We start from the raw sequence: 19,148 nt of genomic DNA, 5'->3' as shown, positions 1-19,148 counted from the left end.
GCCATCCTCTGGTTGCCTCATGGCACAGCCCTGCTTTTTTTTTTTGCTCCATTTTTTTTTGGCCCCTGGATCCAGGGATCTAATTATGTCCCCACATTGCAAACTTGCAGGGGGAACCATTTCCCATTCCCAAACATGCCTCTTGCAGCGTCTCAAAGCAGTTGGAGATGCTGCAAGAGGCACGTGCAGGCTCATCTGGACGCACCCATGAGGTTCAACAAGCACAAATGCACAGTCCTGCACTTAGGATGGAACAATCCCACGTACCAGTAAAGCCTGGGGGCTGACTGGCTGGGCAGCAGCTCTGCAGAAAAGGACCTGGGGCTTACAGTGGACAATAAAATGCTAGGAAATATGGTCATCACACCAGGCAACAAAGCTAACCTATTTAACGACTTCTTTGCCTTCACTTTCCTGAGCAGGGACCAGATCAGCCCCCGCCCCCACTGGGCCCCCCTCAGGCCCCAGGGGAGGTGCACCTAGGCCAAGGGTCAGGGAGGATCAGGTCAGGGAATGTCTGGAGGGACTGGATATATTTAAATCAGCTGGTTTGGACAATCTCCACTCCCGAGTGCTGAGGGAATTGGCTGAGGTCATTGCGGAACCCCTGGCACGGCTTTACGAGCACTTGTGGTGCTCTGGTGTTGTGCCAGAGGACTGGAAAAGGGCCACTGTAGTTCCCATCTTCAAAAAAAGGGAGGGAGGAGGACCCAGGGAATGATAGGCCAGTTAGTCTTACCTCAATCCTGGGTAAGCTTTTTGAGAGAATTATCCTGGCACATGTCCGCGAGGGGCCAGCAGGGAGATTATGCTTAGGGGCAATCAACACGGGTTCATTAGCGGCAGGTCCTGTCAGACCAACCTGGTGGCCTTCTATGACCAGATCACCAAATCCTTAGATGCAGGGGTAGCAGTGGACATAGTCTTCCTGGACTTTCGGAAGGCCTTCGACACTGTCTCTCACCCCATTCTCATTAAGAAACTGGGGGACTGTGGTGTCGACACCCACACAGTCAAATGGGTCGCCAACTGGCTGGAGGGCTGCACCCAGAGAGTGGTGGTAGATGGATCATTTTCAACCTGGAGAGATGTGGGCAGTGGGGTCCCCCAGGGCTCGGTCCTCAGGCCTGCACTGTTCAACATCTTCATCGGTGACTTGGACGAGGGGGTAAAAAGCACCCTGTTCAAATTTGCTGATGACACTAAGATATGGGCACACTAGAAGGAAGGAATAGGCTACAATCGGACCTAGACAGGTTACAGGGGTGGGCGGACGAGAATAGGATGGGATTCAACACTGACAAGTGCAAGGTGATATGCCTGTGGAGGAAGAACCAGCACCATACCTACAGGCTAGAGTCTCAAATTGCAGCAAGGGAAGTTTAGATTATATCCATTTGGATCATTCTGTCACTAGTGAGCAGAGAAGAAGGTCATCTTTGCTACCAGCAGGTTCCACCAGTGGGTATACTTGGTGTTAGCCATTAAATATTTAGGACCAATCCCTCCAAGGGTTGTGAAAATGTAAGGAGAATGAACATTCATATTATTCATTTATGTAGTAGAGCGCTTGAAAAACATGAAGTACCTAACTATGAATATCCCTATTTTATATGGGGAACAGATGGCATGATTTATATTTAAAAACTATCACTCCCCTCCTGAATACAGGCCCCAGACATGCTCACCTCATACTTTCACTGTGAATGCTTGTTCCATGTATATGCACTACAAGTGCACTATGATCTGTTTGTGAGTGTGTTAACAGATTAAAACTGGAGAGATGATATTCAAATATACATGATGAGCTCACCTGGATACCCAGAAGACTTCTTTCTTTTTAAGGCTTATTAAGCATACAGCCTAGTAGTAGTTCAGAAGTGTCACTTTAAAGAAATACGTTAAGGAAAAAAAATGTTGGACAGCAAAAACTGACAGTCGACAAATGAAAATGCCGCAGAAGGGAGGAACACTTCATTGAGCAACACAGCTGGTGTAGATAAGTAACTGCGCACACAGCAATGGATCGGTCTATATGAATGAGTGAGCGAACACATGGAAAGGAGATGGAGAGACAAGCATACTAGTAGAATAAGACAGGCTTCTAGCAAGATTGCAATAAGCCTCTTTAAACTCCCCTAACGGGCAAGCCAGCTGGCAAGCCAGACCCAGGAGGTAGTGTAACTTGACTAACAGCTTTGCCAAAGGTGAACAGCTGACCCATTCACACATTCCTTTAACTCTTTTTGAGGGATGAGAGCTAGACTGGTACTGTCAAGGGCTCTAGGCAAGCACATACTTACAGGAAACAATTGTTGCTCTTCTTGGCACAGAATTAAAAAGCAGGGGGAGGGAAATCAGTTGACTCATTTTCAGCTAGAGAACAAAGAACCTGAGGTCAGACTGACCATTGCCATCTTTGCAAGTCAATTTACTGCTACCTTTATAATGTTATGTATATCAGACTAAGCAATAGCTCAGAAATGGACCCCTTTACTGTTAGAACTGGAGTCAAGCAAGAATGCCAGATTGCATCAATAACCATTTCCATCTATATCACCGATATCCCATGTCTCATTGCTGACATATTCCCATCTGGAATCAGCATCCAGTGCAACATGGATATGAATCTCTTTAACATCAACCACTTACTTTCCATAACCAAAATAACCAACACCTCCATTATTAATCTTTAATACGCTAATGATTATGTTGTATGTGTCTACTCAATTGAAGAGCTCCAAGTCACTCCTGACTGCTTCTCTGAATCATGCAAGATGTTTGCACTCACTGTCAACTTCACAAATACCAAGATACCTTACCAACGCATCTTAAACCAACCAGCTGCTTCTCCCTCCATTACAATTAGTGGACAATCTTTGAAGAATGATGAACATTTTCCCTACCTAGGTAGTCACCTTTCCCAAAAAGTAAATATAGATGATGATATTGAACACCAAATGAAACCTACCAGTACCACACCTTTGGATGTCTCCATGTCTTGGATGATTACAATATCAGGACTCAAACCAAACATATTGTCTACCAAGCTGTTATCATCCCTACCCTGTTGTATGGGTGTGATCCTGATGACAACGTCAGAAACACCTGAAAGCTTTTGCAACGTTATCATCAGTGATGTCTTTAGAAAATCCTTCGTATCAATTGGAAGACAGAAGAATGAACATCAGTGCCCTGGCTCAAGCTCAAGCAAACACCACCAGCTTTAAAGCCCTGCTTATAAAGGCACCAGCTCCATTGGATAGAGCATATCATAAAGATGCTTGACAACTGGTTCCCAATACAGGTCCTGTACTTTCAGCTCACTGATGGTCACCACCCTAGAGGTGGGCAAAAGAAAAGATTCAAGGATACCTTGCAGGCCAGCCTGAAGACATGCAATATTAACGTTGATACCTGGGAAACCCAAGCACTGGATCATTCTCCAAAGGCACCATGATGACAAGACATTGATCACTTCAAGCAAATTTGCCTCACTATGAAGGCAGATAGATGAGAAGGACAAAAGGAAAGAGCTTTGACTCAACATCACCAGGATCTACTCCTGCCTCCTGGAACTATTTGTCATGCCTATAGTCAAACATGTGGATCCAAGATCAGAATCGTCAGTCATCAACAGACATGCTGATGACTTCACTATTTACTAAAAGACTGTCATCATTGTATCAAGAGAATACCACCAGTGACAGCTCCTACCAGGCAGCCAAAAACTTAGTCCAACAATTTTAGTCATTCAAGTAGCACATTTCATACAGTCTGCAAATTAACATTCTTGGGGTGCGGATTTACAATGAGCAATATGCATTCAGATTCTGAAGTCAAGGGGACTCTGAGAAAATAGCGGCATTGCTACATGTTGCTCACTAAAGGATTAGGACCTTTGTTAGCAAAAGCATCAGTGGCAGGCATTATCAGTTTGGGACTAGTATTAGGGCTCATCTAATATATGTAGCCCAAAAGGACCCATTATGATCATCCAGGTTGACCTTCTGCATAAAACACAAGCCATAGGATTTTCTTGAATTAATTTGTTGCAGGGGATTTTCTTATCCTCACGGATTCTGCACTGTACAAAATATCTGAGAATCAAGGGGAAGCTTGGTGACAGTAACCACAAACTCATCACTTTCTCTGTCCAACACAGGGTGGGCAAATCCCTCAGTAAAACAAAAATCCTCAACTTTGGGAAGGCTGACGGTCACAAACTCAGGAGGCTGGTCAGTCAGGCATTAAGAGACCATAGTTTCATAGTTTCTAGGGTCGGAAGGGACCTGAGCAGATCATCGAGTCCGACCCCCTGCCATGGCAGGAAAGAATACTGGGGTCAAACGACCCCAGCAAGATGTTCATCTAACCTCCTCTTAAAGACCCCCAGGGTAGGAGCCTGCACCACTTCTCTTGGAAGCTGGTTCCAGACCCTAGCCGCCCTGACCATGAAGTAGCGCCTCCTGATATCTAACCTAAACCTACCCTCTGCCAGCTTGTGACCGTTATTCCTGGTCACTCTTGGCAGTGCTCGGGGGAACAGCGACTCCCCCAATGCCTGCTGATCCTCCCTGACTAGTTTAAAACAGACCATGGCCCCTTAGAAAGAGGAGTCCACAAGGAATGGGGATTCCTTAAGAACACAATCCTCGAAGCTCAAGGGAAGTCCATCCTGTCCTGCAGGAAATGCAGTCAGCAGGCAAGGAAGCACTCTTGGCTAAGCAGGGAACTTTTGGACCTCCTGAAACTTAAAAGAAAAAGTCTACACCACATGGAAAGCAGGAATCACCACCAAGGAGGACTATTCAGCACTAGCCTGCATCTGTAGAGAGAGGTCTAGGAAAGCCAAGGCAGAAACCAAACTCACCGGAATCAAGGATAACAACAAGTCGTTCTTCAGATATGTGGGAAGTCGGAGAAAGAACAAAAGGCCATTTCAGACCCCTGCAAGATCAAGTGAGGCAGCTGACACCAAGAAAAAGCCAGTCTCCTAAATGATTACTTTGTGTCGGGGGGGGACACACTGTCAGAGAAGACGCAAAACATCCAGGGAGCAGGAGATGGGCCCACAATTGACACAGATCAAGTCAGGGAACACCTCGAGAGGCTAGACATCCATAAGTCTGTGGGCTCAGACGGAATGCCCCCGGGAGTCTTGAAGGACCTGGTGGACATCATAACATGCCCTATGGCAAAGACATTTGAGAATTCGTGGCGCTCAGGTGAAGTACCGGAAGACTGAAAAAGTGCAAACGTGGTCCCAAGCTTCAAGGACGGAAGGAACAAAGATCCAGGGAATTATAGGCCAATCAGTCTGACGTCCATCCCTGCAAAGATCTTGGAGAAAATCATCAAGGGATCCATCAGCAGCAGGCTAAGGCAAGGCAACCTTCTGAATACCAGCCAACATGGCTTTGTTGCTGAAAGGTTGTGCCTGACCAACCTCGTCTAGTTCTATGACCAGGTGATGCATTGCCCGGAGAAGGGAGATGAGATTGATGTCATACATCTGGATTTCAAAAAAGCCTTTGACTTGGTTAAGGCCACAGTTCCTCATCTTAATGATGGGAACATCATGGGCGACCATCTCACAGTCCAATGGCTGGGGAACTGGCTCTGGAGTCAGATTCAAAGAGTACTAGTTGATGGGAGAAAGTCAGCAAGGTGACTAGTGAAGTCCCTGAGGGCTCAGTGCTTGAGCCAGTACTCTTCAACATCTTCACTAATGATCAGGATTTGGGCATCAGATGCAGACTGGCAAAGTTTGCAAGCGACACTAAACTATGAGGGAAGGGGGTCACACTGAAAGAGTCTGGGAATACAGGCCAACCTGAACACACTCGCAAGCTGGGTGGACCAAAACCTGATGGCATTCAACGTAGAAGTGTGGGGTGCTCCACCTTGGAAGAAAAAAAACCAGCATCATACTTATAGGCTCAGCAGTGCTCTGTTTGCCAACACCACAACTGAATGAGACTTGTGGGGTCTTGACTGACCAGAAGATGAACATGAACCTCCAACGCAATGCCATGGCTGACAAAGCAAACCAAACACTGGCATGCATCCACCGGAGCATCTCAAGCAAAATCAGGGATGTCATCCTCCTGCTTCACTCAGCCTTAGTAAGGCCACAGCTAGAATACTGAATCCAGTTTTGGGCCCAACACTCAAGGAGGGATGTGGATATGCTTGAGAGAGCCCAAAGGAGAACCACCTGTATGATCTAAAGCCAAGAGAGCAAGCCTTACTAGGAGAGGCTGAGGGACATGGGACTCTTCAGCCTGGTGAAGAGGAGGCTCAGGGGTGACTTGATGGCAGCCTATAGTATATAAGGGGGGTGGGGAAAGGAGTGCATCAGGATCTAGGAGAACAGCTGTTCACCAGGGCTCCCCAAGGGATAACAAGGTCTAATGGTCACAAACTCCTAGAAAGCTGGTGTAGACTGGAGGTGTGGAAAAACTTCTTTACAGTCCAAGTGTCCAGGGTCTGGAACAGACTCCTCCCAGAGATGCTGCAAGCACCTACTCTGGATTCATTCAAAAGGCATTTTGATATTTATCTTGCTGGGATCATTTGACTCCAGCAGACTTCCTGCCTATGGCAGGGGGGCTGGACTCGATCTCACAAGGTCTCTTCCAGCCCCCAATGTCTATGAAGTGTATAACTGCGTGGGGGAGACGAGGGGGCTACTTTATACACCAAAGACAAACAGCTTTAATTCTCTCTAAAGAGGTGGGGGAACAAGAGATGAAGGACAAAACACTGATGGGGAAAATGAGGTCAAAGAGATTTGAAAAGGGCTGCAAATAATGAGACAAGTTAAATACAGCAGTTTGCAAGAGGAAATCTACAAAAGATCAACAGGATGATACGATTAGTGGAAATGATTAATGGAGAGAATTTACTATAGACAAGATGACAAAGTATGGTTATGATGAATATCCATAAGCGCTTTTGAAACAGTGATAAAAGAGGAGCTTTTACCTAAAGTAGTTAGGGGGTTTTAAACCAAGAATAATCATCGTAAGTTTGTGTTTGATATTAAGCAATAATTTCTTCCTGAACAGTTAGGCCAATTAGTGATATAATTTGCTAAGCAAGGTCATTGAATCATCCATTCAGTTGTTCCAAATGAGACTAGATGAACTACTGGCCAGGTTTTGCCCTCCAGTGGAATGAATAATTTAATCGTCGTTAACAGAAGTGGGACAGTTATGTGATGCAGAATTTGGCTCATGGGGGTTTAACACAGAGGACAGTCCTTTACTAGTACAGAGGAGACTGATTTGGCCTGTTCCAGCCACAGAAACCATGACTCTGAGCTGTCTCCCATTCGTTCCAGAGAATGAACTGTTTAAAACTCGAGTCTGATCTAGACAGGTAGAACCATGAGAAGAATCAGGCCCAATAGATTTATGCTAGTTGAAATGACTTGACAACTAAATTCCACAGTATCCTTGAAGAGAGCAGATTATTTTTGCTGACGTAGGATGTGGAAATCAGTATGATCTGGAAAACGAGTGCTCTAGAAACTGTTGAAACACCACCTACATTTTCACACATGTACACCTGGAGAAAGTGAGACATTCTTTGGTAAGCAAAAACCTCATAATTTTCTTATTTTTATTAACTGGAACATCAAAGACTGAGTAATCACAATTCCAGTAAATACTGGTTGATGTCTTGTTTCTACTGAAAGAAATATGCCCACAGGCAACAGGCATTTTATAAATTATTACACTAAGGAAAAACAAAATATGACTATTTTCCAGTAGAACTGCTGCAGAGATGATACAGTGAGGCACTGAGAAGCTGGTACAACTGGTACCAAGAAAAAAAAAAAAATCTATACAAGGGTAATTTTTCAACAGAGAAAGATTCAACAAGACCTTGTTAGAGACAAACTGTCTGTACAGGCACTCTTAAGAGGCATAAAGATACTACTGTTCTCCTTGCCTAAGTTTTATCACATGCATCAGACATGCTTAAAGTCCAACATTTAATTTTACATGCACTATGAAATATTCATTTTCCCTTCCCTCCAATCAGAAGGAAAAATGCTCAGATTTTGGGGCTTGATACAGAACTCAATGAAGCAACAGGATCCCTTCAAAAAGTTTCAGTGACTTGGAAAGTTTCAGTGACTTGTTTAGTCTCTACAATGAGGGACTCACCAAGAAAGGAGAAAGCATTATCAAAAGGTATTATTTATATATATATAGCCTCTAGTATATTACCTCATGGTCTTCACCAGGAACACAATCCAGGTATGAATCCAGCACCCTCTCCCCCACTCCCATTTAAAAATCACTTCCAAAATTATACGCAGGCAATTAACTCTGAGTAGCAGTAAGACTAATTGGCTCTTCCATATTTTGTCTTTGACACTCAAAAACACTTAACATTAAATATGTTAAGATTCAAGCCCCCACGCTTTACAGGTGGGGAAAACAACACACAAAAGTTAGGACAGACAATCCAGTTGCTCTTGGCTGACAGACCTTTTATATGCTGTTGTTGTTTCGGGGGGGTTTGTGTTTGGCTGGGTTTTTGTGGGGGGAGGGGGTAGTTTATACAAACACCTGGGATGGATAGATCTGAAACACTGAAGATTTCTTTACAAATGTGTTTACTCTATATAGCACTTTGCATCAAATCAGTTTCACTATTAATCTTACGTCTGGCTCGACACGCCATCCTTCTTGTACACTTTTCTCACAGCAGAGAAAGGAAATGTTTAAAAAATATAGAAGTGACTGTATTCATAAAAACTTAGAGTTAGGTTAAGTTGGCAATATGACTTAACGTGACTGAACTGTACTGAGGAGCCTTGGGGCACAGACAGCACCTGAAATACCAACCGGTAATTTATGACTAGATTTGAAGTTGACAGTGGCCCTTTAAAAAACTTCCTCTGGTTCACATAGGGAGACTGCAGCAGCGCTGGCATCTTTCCTGAAACTGCATCCTGTACTTGAACCATTAGCCCATTACTAAATGTAATAAAAACATTATCTCACTATGTCTGAATTATGCAAAATGAAGAAAACTTCCTAACAAAGGAAACAAAACCCACACATAAGCGGGTGCAACAAAGAGAGGACTTGAATTCTCTGGCTTTCATGCAATTATCCATTATGGAAATTAGATGAAGTGTTTTCAATCACTGAAGCCAATCTGGAAATGGAGTAAACTACCCTAGAGAGGTAATTATGTCCTCATCATTAGATGTGTCCAAGGTAAGTTTAGATAAATGTTTAGTGGAATTAGCATAGAATCTTATTCTACTCGAGACAGAGGGCTGGCTTCATTATTTCAGTGGTTCTTGCCAGCTTTGCCTAGGACTGCACAAAGCTCGATTCCCTGGAATACCACACAGTGATTGCGACCAAGACTAGATAGCAGATGAGCCCCCTAGGTCTTGACTCACAGGTTTGCTCTCTTTTCAGCAGATCACCCATGGAAGCAAGTTTGGTGATCTTATGTCATCTACTCACGACGCCACTACAAAGCTAGATGGCCCCAGAACGGGCATGCAAGGGAATACCATACGTCAAGGGAGAGAGGCACCAACAGAGCCATGGAGAGGCCTGGGCCTACAATTAGAAGGGTACTGGAAATCAAGAGCAAGCTCCATGGTCCTGCCATGTCCCACACTGCAAGAAAGTGCAAATCAGAAGTCAGGTCTGAGGTGCAATGGCAGAGCTACAGACATGAGAAGGAATGGAACAGCAGGCTACACCGTAGGTCAGAGGGCAATACAGGGGGATCAGGATTGGACTACTGGGAGTCAGAATAAAAGCCATGCAGGACACCAGTACTGGAATAGCAGGTGCTGGAAGTCAAGAGCGAGATGCACTGGCAAAGCCAAAAGGGAGGAGAGAGGCTGCAATTGCCTGTGGCATTTAGTTCCAGCCACTGCACTGCTAGGACCCTGCTTTTCCTAGCACCAAACATCACCTTCAAGAAGGGTTTAAGAAAATAAAAGCCTCTCGGCAACCTGCCCGGGACAGTACATCACACAGCAGAGATCTACAAACGCGACTCCATCCCTTATGTACCAACCACGGCTGAAATCTCCCTGCGGTGCCAACCGCACCTTCCCCCAAAAATCACCCCCATAAAGCCAGAACATCCCTGCTGCCTCCACGAGTAGTTCACAAACTCGGGAGAGCCCCGGGGGCCTGGGCAAGCCGCCTGCGGGGCCCCGGGAGGGATGCCCGGCCCAGGACCCCACAGCGGCAGGGTGAGGAGTTACTGAACGCCAGGTAAGGGCAAGACAGGAGTCAGAAAGGGAGGAGGGGGCCAAGGGTTCCCCCAGCTCCTGCCCGGTCCCCTTCTTTCGGCCCTGGCCGGACGCACCTGACCTCTCCGGCAAGTGCCCTGAGGGAGCCGCACGCTCATCTCGCGTCCCCCCGGCGGAGCTGCAGCTGCTCCGTCACTCACTGAAGGCAACTCACCCGCAGCGGCAGCGGCAGCGCCAGCCCCGAAAGCCTGCGGCAGCCGCCGCCGCCCAGGCCGGGGGCAGCGGAGCGCAGCCGAGTCGAGCCGAGCCGGGGGATCCCCGCGCAGAGCCGCCCGCCGCGGCCAGCCCGGGCCGGCCGGTCCCTCGGCTCCGCGCCCGGCGGCCGCACAAGGGGCAGGAGCCGGCGCGGGTGGAAGCGCCGCTGGTTCTGCGCTCGGCCCCGCCCGGCCCCGCCCCGCGGGCGGGGCCAGCGGAGGGGGCGGGGCGTCGGCTTCCTCCCTCCCGCCTCCCGCCGAGGGACGGAGTGCGAGCCGGTGTCTGCGGTGCCAGCGCAGGTGCCGAGCTGCTTGGATCCATCTGTTTAAAAGAAATGAGAGAGCAGGGGAAAGTGGAGGCAGCCACCCGAGGGACCGGGAAGGGTGCTGGGTGCAGCTTGGGATTTCAGGTCGAAGCCCCCTCCCCTAAATTGCTGAGAAGCTCATTTGGAGCAACGCCAACGCGGCTTTCCAACCAGCTCCCGCCCGGGCAGGGCTCCGCCGCAGGCCCTTCACCGGCTCAAAGCCCCTGGTTGCCTTATGTTCAGAGGTGCCCGGGGCAGGGGCTACAGGAGGGCAGAAAAGGAGGCGAGTCCAGCAGTGCCCCGTGCCTGCAGGTTTGGTGGATGCTCTTTCCAAGCAGTTCCGAGACCTGGTTCCAGGAGGAAGCTTGCTGGCTTCTTTAGGACTCGTCCATGAGAAAGGGCTGTTGCACCCACCACCTTTGACAAGGCAGATGCAACTCAGAAATGGACCACGGGAGACGGAACGATACTCTTTCTACAGCCAAAAAACGGGGAGCACTGTCTGATGTTGTCTACTACCCCGCCTGCTTTTGAAAGGCACCCCAAAAATGGCAAAAGTGGAAAGGAAATGGTGACTAAAGAGTATATGGGGGAAAATATGGAAATAACATCTCTAGATTTTTAGACTGTCTTCAGCTTGTTTCAGCCATGTCCCCCATAAGATGAGATTTTCTTGTACTGCCCAGCTCACTTGATATAAATTAGCATAGCACTCATTTCAAATGAGCTACTGATTTATACTGCCAATGTCGTGACCCTCTAACTTCCTCCAGTGTGAACCTTTCACAGAAAAAAAGCCATTTAACCTCTGAGCTTGACTGCTGATAAGTGACACGGAGAAAAGAAGATGGAGAAATGAGGGCGATGGAAGGGGCTGGGGAGGCTAAACTAAACCAAAATATTGTTTTTGAATTAAAGGGCATTGTATGTATGAGTGTCTATGAAACAACGAGTTCCTTTGAAAACCAGATCACATTGTCTAAGTTTTTTTAAAAAGGTCTTAAGTTCAAGTTTTGGGTTTGGTAGAAGATTCCAATTATATCCAAGTCTTCCTAAAAACAGCCTACTGTGGATCCAGATAAGGTTTGCTTTTAATTCAGATTGAGCAGAAGACATGGAATGCTGCTGGTTTTACTGACGTTTGAAGTTGTTCTAGTTACAGGAGGATATCCGGATTAGAAACTATCTGCATTTTTAGCAGATAAAATAGCCTGATAGCAAGTTCCTGTTTGCCACAAAATAAAATTACTCTAGGAGCGGAGGAGGGGTTCTATCCCTTAGTCAAGATAAATGTTAACACAAAATCCTAGGTAAACTAACGCAGTAGAATATTCATCTTGAGCTGCCAAATCACTGTGTTAATAGATCACAGCAACATACCATACAAAGTGAATGTCATGCCCATTTTAACCCTATTTTCCCACTTCTCTAAGCTGTCAATAGCAGAGGTGGGAATCAAAATCCAGCACACTGTCTTTTAATCTGCTTTAACTCACTTCTGGAATAATAAAAAGCTATCCATACACTTAAGTGTCTGTTCTCACTATTGATAATTTAAATGTATATTTAGTCACCTATTCTGTACGCTATTTACAAATGCGCTACTAACAAAGGCTTGATTTTAATTTAAAAGGTCCATATCTCATTGATTATAGGAATCTACCCTGTGTACACAGGCAGCCTCTAGCTTTCAAGTGTTTAATACCGAATGTACTTGGCGTTCTCAGTGAACTCCATTGTCAGTGAGGGCGCCCACAACAGAAGGACTTGGTTACCAAGGCAAAAGAAGCAATGTAAATACCTGGGGGAGATTAAGAGCCTAAGAGTTCATAGACATTAAGGCTGGAAAGGACCTCTGGGGGTCATCAAGTCCAGCCCCCTGCCCCAGGGGCAGGAAGTCAACTGGGGTCAAAGGGTCCCAGCAAGATAAACGTCCAGATGTCTCTTGAAGGAGTCCAGAGCAGGTGCTTGCACCACCTCTGGTGGCAGTCTGTTCCAGGCCTTGGGGGCTCAGACAGTAAAGAAGTTCTTCCTTATGTCCAGCCTGAAATGGTCTTGGAGGAGTTTGTAACCGTTTGAACTTGTCATCCCTTGTCCCTTCCCCTAAATGGGAAACATTGCCTGGTTCTGTGCAGGGCAGTCCAGGGAAAAGAGCTTAGTTGACAGTATTCCTTTCCAGAAAGAAATAGGAAAATAACAGGGGCTTAGGTGGTCTGCATCTGGACCCAGATGCTGCCTCAACCCCGCCCAAACTGCCTTGCTAGTTAGTCTTTTGCCCCTCTGAGAAGACGAAAAAAATCCAGCCAAATAGTCCTCCAGTCTGCCCTTGGCTTAACAGTCCTTTTGCAATGTCTAACTTACGGCGTTTTTTCAGTACAGGAAAATACTTTCTCTCCTGAATTTGTATCCTGGGGTTTGGGTCCCCAAACAAGGTATCTGGAGGCCAGGCACTAATCCTTGGCCTGCAGCTCACATCAGTGCGCCAGCTTTCTGCATTTCATGTCTTCCTAGGTTCCTCCGTATTGTCTCCTGAGAGCCCTAAACTCTAGCCCCTCCCAGGGAGAGGTTTCCACCTAGCCTGTCACACACTAGGCCAGGCCTAGCCCCTCCTTGGACAGCTATAGACATTCCCACAAATTTCCTGCTCACTCAAGCATTGCTGCTGAGCCACAAGCAGCAACTTTTATAGTTTTGCCATCACATGACCCTCAATCACAAGACCCCCTTCCCAGTCAGGGAGCAACTGGAACACAGATATACTAGCTAAGGCCTGACTTTCCCATGACTGTCAGAAGCTGCTCCCTCCAAAAAAATGAGAGTGAAATTTCAATACAAGTGAAAGAAGCGCTTTAACCCAAGAGGTTGCTTCAGATTTGAACTATGCCTTTTGTCCTTAAACAGGGAAGTTCTCAACTTACAAAGGTCAGTGGTATTTGTGGGTAATGGATATGGAAGCTCCCACATTATGTAACTGGAAAATTGTCATGGGGCAGGGAGTATAAGTGCATATTTAAGGTAGTTTTTACCTGTTGACTGTCCCAAGAGTTAGTTCTACTCAGAACTAACAACATTTCCTCTGCAGCTTGAGAGAACTAGGCTTCCAGAGCAGTGAATCCAGTTGTTTAAAGGGATCTTCCGTCCGGGAGACCCTGGTTTACCAAGGAGACTTGTTCAAGAGGCAGTTAGACTGTAAAAGCATGAAAGAAGTCCTGCTCCATTGTAGTCTGCACTGTTCTGGTCTTTGTGTTATTTTCTTGCTAATAGAGTATCTATGACTTTCTGGTGCATGGGCAAGCCTCCAGCAGTGCACCAAGCCATCTTGTTCAAAATTGTTTTGGTTTTGGTTTTGCGATGAGAACCATTTGCTAAGGCCTGGAAGAGAAGATGGGGAGGAAAATAAGTCTGTTCAATTTCTTCCAAAATTGGGAGAGAATCAAGAAGTAAGTGTGAAGCACTTGCCGATTAGAAGTGTCACGGTTATTGGACAGAGATGGAGATTGTCCACTAAAATCTATATCGCCAGATGCTTTGCAGAGGAAAGGCACAGAGGAAAGGAGTTTGGTGCTTTTATAGAAATACAATAGGATGGAATTGATGAGTATATTAGGGTTGTAGGTCTAGTTAGAAGAGGAATATAGCACAGTTGCCTACCTTGAATGAGAAAGAGCAATTAGTAACCCTAATGTTAACCCTAATATCTCACCTCCTAAGCAGGAGACAATGAGAGCAGGGTGACTCAAACTGATGCAAGAGAACAGGAGGTGTAGAATAGAAAGGGAGAAAGTAGATTTGGAAATCATCCACATAGAGGTATCAGTAGAACAATGGGAGAAGATATGTCTTAGAAAGGGACACAGCTCTGAGGGCACTGACAGATGTGACAGTCTGTCACATGATCGGCCACTAAAAGTGCTCTTCAGCTGTGCACTGACCGAAGTGCACAGCAGCAGAGCACTTTAAAAATCCTGTGACAATCTGAATCCTCATTACGTGAGGGTTCAGATGAAGGCGCTCCAAAGCAAAGTGCCTTCATTAACATCTGTCAGTGCAGCGGAGAGCAGGGTTTGGCTGACACAGCTGAGCCCTGTGCCGCATGCTGTCTTTGAAATGGGAGGGGAAGAAGGGAGCGGAGGGAGCTTGTTCTGGAGGTTGTTCAGCTGATGCTGGAGGGTGGGGTCTGTGAATTGGAGCCTTTCCACTTTGGGGAGGGGCTCCAATCCACCTACCCCATCCTCCAGTGCTGGCTAGGCAACCCCCAGAATGATCTCCGTCCACTCCCTTCCCTCCATCCCATTCTGAAAACAGCACCAGGGCTGGGAGGGAGGAGGGGTGCAGCCACTCTCAACTGCAGCTAATCTCCCAGCCCCTGGGACTTAACAGTAAATGTCTGTTGGGTCCCAGGGATAGCTGTAACTCATGGTGCTTCCTGCAAAGCACCATGAGTTACAGCAGGGAGTTGCCCATCTCTCTGTGCCCTGAATGACCACAAGAGGGAAAGAAGAAATAACACCCAAGGAGATACTGAAAGGTAGCACAGTAGGGAGAAAAACAGGAGAGCATAAAGTAATACAAGTCTGTAGTGGAGGGAAGTCAGTAGAGGTAATGGGTCAGCAGTACTAGTGACAAACAACAGATCAAGAATAAAGAACAAAAGTTCTTGAAGGAGCTGAGAGGAAGTACTTGTTGACTTTGGTGTGATTATTTCAACAGCAGTTAGAGAGCAGAAACTGAATCGCTATGTAACAGCCCACATAGCAGCAAATTAACACACAAGCTCTTAATATAGTCCAAGAATTGATTTGAGTGCATTGTTCCAAAAACACTGGGGAATTAAAATACTGATCAGAGCCAATGGCATTTAGAATCCTAGTGAACAAGTATTTGAAGCAGAAAAGGAAGAAACGCTATTTGATCAACCCCACAGAACTGACCATGTTAATCCTTATCTGGTTGCATTTTCCTCTGTTTTACCAGCTGCATCAGTATGTGTAGCCAAATTGCATCATGCTGAACAGTCAAGATTGCCAGGTACGAAAGAACGTGCATTTTGAACAGAAACATTCTCCAAAAGCAAGGCGTGGACCTGGATACATACCACCAGATGATGGTTTTCATAGACATGAGGGCTGAACAGGACCTCGAAAGACCTTCAAGTGCAGCCCCCTGCCCCAGGGACAGGAAGTCAGCAGGGGTCATAGGATCCCCGTAAGATAAACATCCAAATGTCTTTTGAAGGCGTTCAAAGTAGGTGCTTGAACCACCTCCCGCAGTAATCTATTCTAGACCTTGGGGGCCCAGACAGTAAAGAAGTTCTTCCTTATGTCCAGCCTGAAATGGTCATGGAGGAGTTTGTGACTGTTCAGTCTTGTCAACCCTTGGGGCACTCTGGTGAATAGATGTTCCCCCAGATGATGAGCACCCCATATAAACTTCATAGAATCATAGAAGTAGGGTCAGAAGGAACCTTATAGATGTTCAAATCCGGCCCCCTGCCTGGGCAGGAGAAAAACTGGGCTCAAATGACTCCAGCCAGGTAGGCATCAAGCCTCCTCTTAAAGACCCCCAGGGTAGGAGCCAGCACCACTTCCCTTGGAAGTTGGTTCCAGATCCTAGCCACCCTAACTGTGAAGCAGTTCTTACAGATGTCTAATCTAAACCTCCTCTCCAACAACTTGTGGCCATTATTCCTTGTTATGCCAGGGGGTGCTAGGGGAAACAAGGTCTCTCCCAAACCCTTCTGGTCCCCCCAGTGAGTTTATAGACTGTCACAAGGTCCCCCCTCAGCCTTCTCTTGTGAAGGCTGAACAGGTTCAGGTCCCGCAGTCTCTCATTGTAGTCCCCGGATCATGCAGGTGGCCCTTCTCTGGACCCTCTCAATTTTGTCCACATCCCTCCTGAAATGGGGCACACAGAACTGGACACAGTATTCCAGCTGTGGCCTGACCAGTGTTGCATAGAGGGGGAGGATCACCTCCTTGGCCCTACTTGAGATGCACCTGTGGATGCATGACAAGGTCTGGTTAGCCCTGCCAACTGTGACCTTGCATTGTCGGCCCATGTTCATCTTGGAGTCAATAATGACTCCAAGATCCCTTTCTGCCTCCATGCTCTCAAGAAGGGAGTTTCCCATCTTATAAGTGTGCTGCTGGTTACTACTGCCCAAGTGCAGCACCCTGCACTTGTCAGTGTTGAAGCGCATCCTGGTTTTGCTAGCCCACCCCTGTAACCTATCCAAGTCTTGCTGCAGTCTTTCCCTCCCTACTAGCGTGCTCACCTCACCCCAAATCTTTGTATCATCAGCAAATTTAAACAGGTTGCTTTTCACCCTGTCATCCAAATCGCTGATAAAGATATTGAACAGCATGGGCCCAAGGACCGAGCCCTGGGGGACTCCTCTGCTCACTTCCTCCCAGGTCGAATATGACCCATCCACCACCACCCTCTGAGTGCGACCCTTCAGCCAATCTGCAATCCATCTGACTGTGTAGGCATCAGTGCCACAGTCACCCAATTTCTTAATGAGTATGGGGTGGGAGACGGTGTCAAAGGCCTTGCTGAAGTCCGGAAAGACTACATGCACAGCAACACCTGCTTATAGGAGGCCATCAGATCACCCCTGAGCCTGTGCTTTTCCAGGCTGAAGAGTCCCATAGCTCTCAGCCTCTCGTCATAAGGTCTGTTTTCCTGACCTTTGATTATGTGTGTGGCTCTTCTCTGCACTCTCTCAAGCTTCTCCACATCCTTTTTGGATTGTGGAACCCAAAACTGGACGCAGTACTCCAGCTGCAGCCTCACCAAGGCCGAGTACAAGGGGAGAATGACGTCCTGGGATTTGCTTGAGAAGCATCTATGGATGCAAGCCAGTGTTTTGCTCGCTTTACTAGTGGCAGCATCACATTGATGGCTCGTTAATCTTGTGGTCAATTCCTTTCCCAAGTCCCTTTCATCTGTAGTGCTAACCAGTGTAGCACTGCCGAGCATATAAGCATGCTGCGGGTTTTTCTTCCCAAGGTGGAGAACCTTGCATTTTTCAGTGTTAAACACCATCAGGTTATTGTCCGCCCATTTCCTGAGCCTGTCAAGGTCAGCCTGGATCGTGCTTCTGTCCTCAGGTGTGGATGCTTTACCCCAGAGTTTGGTGTTGTCAGTGAACTTGGCCAGTCAGCTTCTGATACTAATGTCCACATCATTAATGAAGATGTTGAATAGGCCCAAGGACAGAGCCTTGGGGGACCCCACTGGTCACAGCACACCATGACAATTGATTTCCATCAACCACCACCCTCTCGGTCCGACCACGGAGCCAATTCTGCAGCCAGCGGATTGTGGTGAGGCTGAGGCTGCAGTTGGCCAGTTTTGCTAAGAGGTGATAATGGGATACCAGATAGAAGGCTTTTTTAAAGTCATGATATACGACATCAATCTCTTCCCACTTGTCCAGGTGATAGGTCACCTCATCATAAAAGGAAATAAGATTGGTCAAGCAAGACCTACCTGCAATAAACCCATGCTGGCTGTCCCTCAGGATATTGCCATTGGCCAGTCTGTTAAGAATGGTCTCTTTGATCTTTTCTAAGACCTTCCCCAGGATAGAGGTCAGGTTGATGGGCCTGTAGTTTGCTGGATCCACTTTCCTCCCTTTCTTGAAGACAGGCACCACATTGGCCTTCTTCCAATATTCAGGCACTTCACCAGAGCACCAGGAGTTCTCAAAGATCCATGCCAGGGGCTGAGCTATGATGCTTGCCTGCTCCTTGAGTACCCTGGGGTGTAAACTGTCAGGGCTGGCTGACTTGAAAGTATCCAGCCTCAAGGTGTGAAGCTGTTCCTTCACAAGGTCAGCATTGATGGAGGGTAAGGAATCTCCCTCACCCGGGCCTTCCCGTCCCATAATGGGCAGGGCCACCCCTTGGGACTGGTGAAAAACTGACGCAAAGTACCCATTTAGAGGGTTGGCTTTTTCCCAGGTGTCGGTTGTCAGTTGTCCCATCTGGTTTAGCAGGGGCCCAGTGTTGCCCTTTCTTTTCCTCCGGCTCCCCACATATCTAACAAAGGATTTTTTATTGTCCTTAATACTTGTAGCTAGTTGGAGTTCAGTTGCAGCCTTGGTTTTTCTGGTTCACTCCCTGCAGGTCCAGACCAGTGCAGAATATTCCTCTTTGGAGGTGGATCCAGACCTCCATCCTTTGTAGGTTTTTCTTTTTAGATGCAGGAGGTCTGCTAGTTCCCTGCAGAGCCAAGGGGGATGCTGTGCCCTTTTGCTGCCTTTCCTCCAATATGGGATAGACTTTGCTTGTGCATCCAGGATCACTTCCTTGAGGAGCAACTGCTCGTCCT

At 47.0% G+C, this 19,148-nt stretch overlaps 1 protein-coding gene across 2 annotated transcripts in view; it reads right to left on the bottom strand.

Annotated features, from left to right (window-relative positions):
* PPP1R16B (protein phosphatase 1 regulatory subunit 16B) overlaps positions 1-10,662 on the bottom strand; it is a 102,562-nt gene extending 91,900 nt beyond the window's left edge. Inside the window, exon 1 of one of the 2 annotated variants that reach the window (XM_090065316.1) lies at positions 10,369-10,662. The gene's annotated coding sequence lies outside the window, so the exon portion shown is untranslated. The remainder of the gene's footprint in view (positions 1-10,368) is intronic. The other variant, XM_090065315.1, reaches the window with a different exon arrangement.
* Positions 10,663-19,148: the final 8,486 nt, after the last annotated feature.

Source organism: Crocodylus siamensis, chromosome 10 (assembly GCF_052110815.1).
Source record: "Crocodylus siamensis isolate JL-2025a chromosome 10, ASM5211081v1, whole genome shotgun sequence".
NCBI lineage: Eukaryota > Metazoa > Chordata > Crocodylia > Crocodylidae > Crocodylus > Crocodylus siamensis.
This window is presented reverse-complemented; position numbering and strand designations above follow the sequence as displayed.